Here is a 6,468-nt window from a genome sequence, read left to right on the forward strand (position 1 = left end):
TCCCGCCCGCGCCGCTCAGCTCCCGCTGCTACAAGACTACAACTCCCAGCGTGTCCTCACTGTAAGGGCATGCTGGGACTTGTAGTCTTGCAACAGTTAGCAGACAGATGGGAGTTGTGTGGCGCTGGCAGGTGAGAGGGGTGGGATGTAAATCACTGCAGTGTCCCGGTAGCGCAGTGAGGGTAGCGGGGAGAAAGTATGTCGGAGCCCGGGCGGCAGTAGCTTTTCCTGCTCCATGTTGGAGCTGGAGTAAATTTAGTACATTTTTACGGCCATTGCGACAGTTTATTGCGCAACTGCGACTGTCTAAGTTAATAAATACCTGACCACTGCAAGTCAAAAATGCAAACTAGCGTAAATCTAGCGGGAATTTTTTTTTTTTACTTTCTAGCTCTTGCTAGAGAAAGTTGCATGAAAAATAGGGTAGGCGCAATTGCGACAATTTTGCGCCAAAAATAGTCAGAAAAAATGACTAAACCCCTTAGTAAATGCCCCTCATGGTCTGTAAAAGAAACATCAAAGACAAAATGTAGCATGTTGTCATGAATATAGCACAAGGTGTATGAACAGAGGTAAGTCCAGTATCTTATGCATCAATCAAAGAAATACATAAACAATCCATATTAATTTTTCAAAGCAAAGGACAGACAAAAAAAGTACTGCATAAAGGGCTCTGTTGTCCAATACATGACCCAGGGCTACATTCCATGAACAGAAAAGGTCCTAATGTAATCTAAATATTTGCTGAAACTCGCAAATAGCATCACAAATGCTAAATATTTCCATGTACATGCACTATCTAGGACAAGGTATACTGCATGAATAATCATATACATAACATTAAAGGTTTTGTCCAGTCAATCCACAGGATAGGGCATAAGTAGCTGATCGTGAGGGGTGCGACTGTTGAGATGGGAATGGGACCCTGGCTCTCCATTAGAGCACGTGTGGTAGACTGCATGCACTCCATTCATTTCTATGGGAGCGCCAAAGATGCCCAAGTGCTGTACTTGGGTCTGTTTGGTGCTCCCATAGGTGGGGGAGAAGATAGTTTTAATTGGGAAACCACATTAATGGCAAAAGATACAGGAAGGGAACATCTAAGACTGCATCAAAACTGGGTAAAGGTGATCTGGATGTGGACGCAACCAAACTCCTTAGGCTCGGTTCACACTAAGGAATTTCCGCCTGCAATTCCGCTTTCAAATTGCAGGAAGAAATTCCGCTTGCTAAAATGTATAGTGTAGTAAATGGTTTTCTGTTCAGAAATTCACACTTCGGAATTTGTGAAGTGTAATATGGGAACAGAAAATCCGCTTGGAAATTTCCACCTGAAGAATGGCGTTACTCATTCTCCAGGCGGAAATACTTGTGGAACACATAGCAGTCTATTGGAGACTGCAGTGTTCGCACGGTCCTAGCGCCGACTGATTCAGTCGCTGCTGGCAGCACTCGGAATCTCCGGGCGGAAATTTTCTGCCCGGAGATTCCGCAGTGTGAACCTAGCCTTAGGTGTCTGTATGAAAGTAAAGGAAATATGTGTCCAGGCGCGGAGGATGTTCCTATTTAATACAGGAATTTAGGTGCACTTCTGTGGTAGATGTAAACAATGACATTGGCTATCCCTCACTGATGTTAAAATTGAGACATTAGCCAGTATATCCTTATATGGAGGACATACCTGAGCCCGCACACCAACGCCAAGGTTACTCAAGTGGCGCGGGACCTAACACTAACCTACTTGTGCGTGATAAGCAAAACCAGGGGCCAGTGGGCAATTACGGCAGCATTAGGCCGACTCACAGCCTCCTCCCAGGTAACCTCCAGTGTGGCTGAGCACACATACAATGGGAGGAGGGAGGCAGACTACAAGCTCCACCTAAGTTGGCTGATATAGTTGCCGGCCTCACAGGTGCATCTTAATGCTGCCTGGAAGATGTTCAAGGCGCATTACATATGGAGTTTACACACCTCCAAGTATAAAGTTTAAACAACCACAAAGATGTGGTCGCAAATGGCTGGAGGTGCTCAACCCCAAATGCAGTTGTGCATTTATGCACACAATGGAGGATGCCTGCAGCAGACTACAAGTGCCACAATAAGATGTTCCTATTTATAGAATGCTAAAGGCTTGTATAGAGGCCACTATTAACCTCTTAAGGACTCAGGGTTTTTCCATTTTTGCACTTTCGCTTTTCCCTCCTTACCTTTAAAAAATCATAATTCTTTCAATTTTGTACCTAAAAATCCATATTTTATAAAAATAAACCTAAATTGCACCTAAAAATCCATTTGTATTGACATCAGTAATTTTACCCAAAAATTTACGGCGAAATAGAAAAAAAATATAATTGTGCGACAAAATTGAAGAAAAAATTAAATTTTGTAACTTTTGGGGGCTTCCGTTTCTACATAGTACATTTTCCTGTAAAAATGACACCTTATCTTTATTCTGTAGGTCCATATGATTAAAATGATACCCTACTTATATAGGTTTGATTTTGTCGCACTTCTGGAAAAAATCATAACTACATGCACGAAAATGTATATGTTTAAAATTGTATGTTCTGACCCCTATAACTTTTTTTTCTGCGTACGGGGCGGTATGAGGGCTAAATTTTTTGCGCCGTGATCTGAAGTTTTTAGCGGTACCATTTTTGTATTGATCGGACTTGAACATCCAGCATGGTGGCCGGAGGTCCCCTCACCTGCCTCTGGCCTCCTCCAGGGGTCACCTGCTCTGGTCTGAGATCGAGCAGACCAGAGCAGAAGATGACCGATAACACTGATCAGTGCTATTCCCTATGCATAGCACTGAACAGTATTAGCAATCAAATATTTGCTATAAATAGTCTCGTATAGGGACTATTAAAGTGTTTAAAAATGTAAAAAATCCCCTCCCCCAATAAAAATGTAAATCATCAATTTTTCCAATTTTACCCTCAAAAAAGCGTAAAAAAAAATAATTAATGAACATATTTGGTATCGCCACATGCATAAAAGTCTAAACTATCAAAATATATTGTTAATTATCCCGTACGGTGAACGGCGTAAACATAAAAAAATTGCTGCTTTTTTGCCACATTTTATTAAAAAAAAATTCTAAAAAATTCATAAAAAGTAAAACCTAAGCAAAAGTGGTACCATTAAAATCTACAGATCACAGTGCAAATATGAGCCCTCATACCACTCCGTATACGGAAAAATGAGAAAGTAATAGGTGGTCAAAATAAGACAATTTCAAACTAATTTTGTTAAAATAGTTTGAGATTTTTTTAAAGTGGTGCAATAATAGAAAAGCATATAACATGGGTATCATTTTAATCGTATTGACCCAAAGAATAGAGAAAACATGTCATTTTTACCGTAAAGTGTACAGCGTGGAAACAAAACCTTTCAAAATTTGCTAAATTGCGGTTTTCTTTTCAATTTTCCGACATAAATAATATTTTTTGGTTGCGCTGTACATTTTATGGTAAAATAAGTGATGTCATTACCAAAAAAGGCTGGGTTCACATCACTTTTTCAGCCATACAGGACCGTATACTGGGGGGGAGCTAAAACCGGGCGCTCTTGTATCCCTGCCGTATGCTGCCTGTATGTAATTCATTTCAATGAGCTGACCGGAGTGAAACACTGACTCCGGTCAGCTCATTTTTGCCCCGTATGCGGTTTTCCCACTGAACCTAAAACTGTGGTAACGCAAAAAACAAGCCCTTATATGGGTCTGTGGATGGAAATATAAAAGAGTTTTGATGTTTTGAAGGAGAGGAGGAAAAAACTAAAATGCTAAATAAAATTTGCCTGGTCCTTAAGGCCAAAATGGGTCTGGTCCTTAAGGGGTTAAAGTCCTTGGGCCTTGAAGCAAAACCTGTTGCTGGGTTCATACAAAATACTTTGGCCAGTGCATTGGTCGGTCATTTTTTGAAAAATAAGAAGGGGATCCAAAACACTGAAAAAAGAGTGCCAATCTTTTCATTACAGTTTTTTTCTCTGTGTTAGGCTGGGTTCACACTACGTTTTGTACTTACGGTTCCCGTATATGGCTGGGAGGAGGGCTGGGCGGGGCTTAATCGCGGCGCCCGCACTCAGCCGTATAGGGGAACCGTATTTAATGCATGTGTATGAGCCGACCGGAGTGAACCGCAGGCTCGCTGTCACGATGCCGGCTGGCAGGTAGTGGATCCTCTGTGCCAGAGAGGGATTGGCGTGGACCGTGCTAGTGGATCGGTTCTAAGTCACTACTGGTTTTCACCAGAGCCCGCCGCAAAGCGGGATGGTCTTGCTGCGGCGGTAGTGACCAGGTCGTATCCACTAGCAACGGCTCACCTCTCTGGCTGCTGAAGATAGGCGCGGTACAAGGGAGTAGACAGAAGCAAGGTCGGACGTAGCAGAAGGTCGGGGCAGGCAGCAAGGATCGTAGTCAGGGGCAACGGCAGGAGGTCTGGAACACAGGCTAGGAACACACAAGGAAACGCTTTCACTGGCACGATGGCAACAAGATCCGGCAAGGGAGTGCAGAGGAAGTGAGGTGATATAGGGAAGTGCACAGGTGAACACACTAATTGGAATCACTGCGCCAATCAGCGGCGCAGTGGCCCTTTAAATCGCAAAGACCCGGCGCGCGCGCGCCCTAGGGAGCGGGGTCGCGCGCGCCGGGACAGGACCGAGGGAGAGCGAGTCAGGTACGGGAGCCGGGGTGCGCATCGCGAGCGGGCGCTACCCGCATCGCGAATCGCATCCCGGCTGGAAGCGGAATCGCAGCGCCCCGGGTCAGTGGATCTGACCGGAGCGCTGCAGTGGGGAGAGTGTAGCGAGCGCTCCGGGGAGGAGCGGGGACCCGGAGCGCTCGGCGTAACAGTACCCCCCCCCTTGGGTCTCCCCCTCTTCTTAGGGCCTGAGAACCTGAGGAGCAGACTTTTGTCTAGGATGTTGTCCTCAGGTTCCCAGGATCTCTCTTCTGGACCACAACCCTCCCAATCCACTAAAAAAAAGGTTTTCCCTCTGACCTTTTTAGAAGCTAGGATCTCTTTGACGGAGAAGATGTCCGAGGAGCCGGAAACAGGAGTGGGAGGAACAGATTTGGGAGAGAAACGGTTGATGATGAGTGGTTTAAGAAGAGAAACGTGAAAGGCATTAGGGATACGAAGAGAAGGAGGAAGAAGAAGTTTGTAAGAGACAGGATTAATCTGACACAAAATTTTGAAAGGACCAAGATAGCGTGGTCCCAACTTGTAGCTAGGGACACGGAAGCGGACATATTTAGCGGAGAGCCATACCTTGTCTCCAGGGGAAAAAATGGGAGGAGCTCTTCTTTTCTTATCCGCGAACTTCTTCATGCGTGATGAAGCCTGTAAGAGAGAATTTTGGGTCTCTCTCCATATGATGGAAAGGTCACGAGAAATTTCATCCACAGCGGGCAGACCAGAGGGCAAGGGGGTAGGGAGGGGGGGAAGAGGGTGACGGCCGTACACCACGAAAAATGGGGATTTGGAGGAAGATTCAGAGACTCTGAAGTTATACGAGAATTCGGCCCATGGAAGGAGATCTGCCCAGTCATCCTGGCGGGAGGAAACAAAATGTCGTAAATAATCACCCAAGACCTGGTTAATTCTTTCTACTTGTCCATTGGATTGGGGATGATATGCAGAAGAAAAATTTAATTTAATCTTGAGTTGTTTACAGAGAGCCCTCCAGAATTTAGACACGAATTGGACGCCTCTATCCGAGACGATCTGCGTAGGCAACCCGTGAAGACGAAAAATGTGTACAAAAAATTGTTTAGCCAACTGAGGCGCTGAAGGAAGACCAGGAAGAGGGATGAAATGTGCCATTTTGGAGAATCGATCAACGACCACCCAAATAACAGTGTTGCCACGGGAAGGGGGTAAATCAGTAATAAAATCCATACCAATCAGAGACCAAGGCTGTTCGGGGACAGGCAGGGGATGAAGAAAACCAGCGGGCTTCTGGCGAGGAGTCTTATCCCGGGCACAGATAGTGCAGGCTCGCACAAAGTCCACAACATCCGTCTCCAGAGTCGGCCACCAATAGAAGCGGGAGATGAGTTGCACAGATTTCTTGATGCCCACATGACCTGCGAGATGGGAGGAGTGACCCCATTTGAGGATTCCGAGGCGTTGGCGTGGAGAAACAAAGGTCTTTCCTGGAGGAGTTTGCCTGATGGAGGCTGGAGAAGTGGAGATCAGGCAGTCAGGTGGAATGATGTGTTGCGGAGAGAGTTCAACTTCTGAGGCATCCGAGGAACGAGAGAGAGCATCGGCCCTAATGTTCTTATCGGCAGGCCGAAAGTGAATTTCAAAATTAAATCGGGCAAAGAACAGAGACCACCGGGCCTGGCGAGGATTCAGCCGTTGGGCAGACTGGAGGTAGGAGAGGTTCTTGTGATCGGTGTAAATAATAACTGGGAATCTTGATCCCTCCAGCAGATGCCTCCATTCCTCAAGT

Source organism: Hyla sarda, chromosome 6, assembly GCF_029499605.1.
Source record: "Hyla sarda isolate aHylSar1 chromosome 6, aHylSar1.hap1, whole genome shotgun sequence".
Taxonomy (NCBI): Eukaryota; Metazoa; Chordata; class Amphibia; order Anura; family Hylidae; genus Hyla; species Hyla sarda.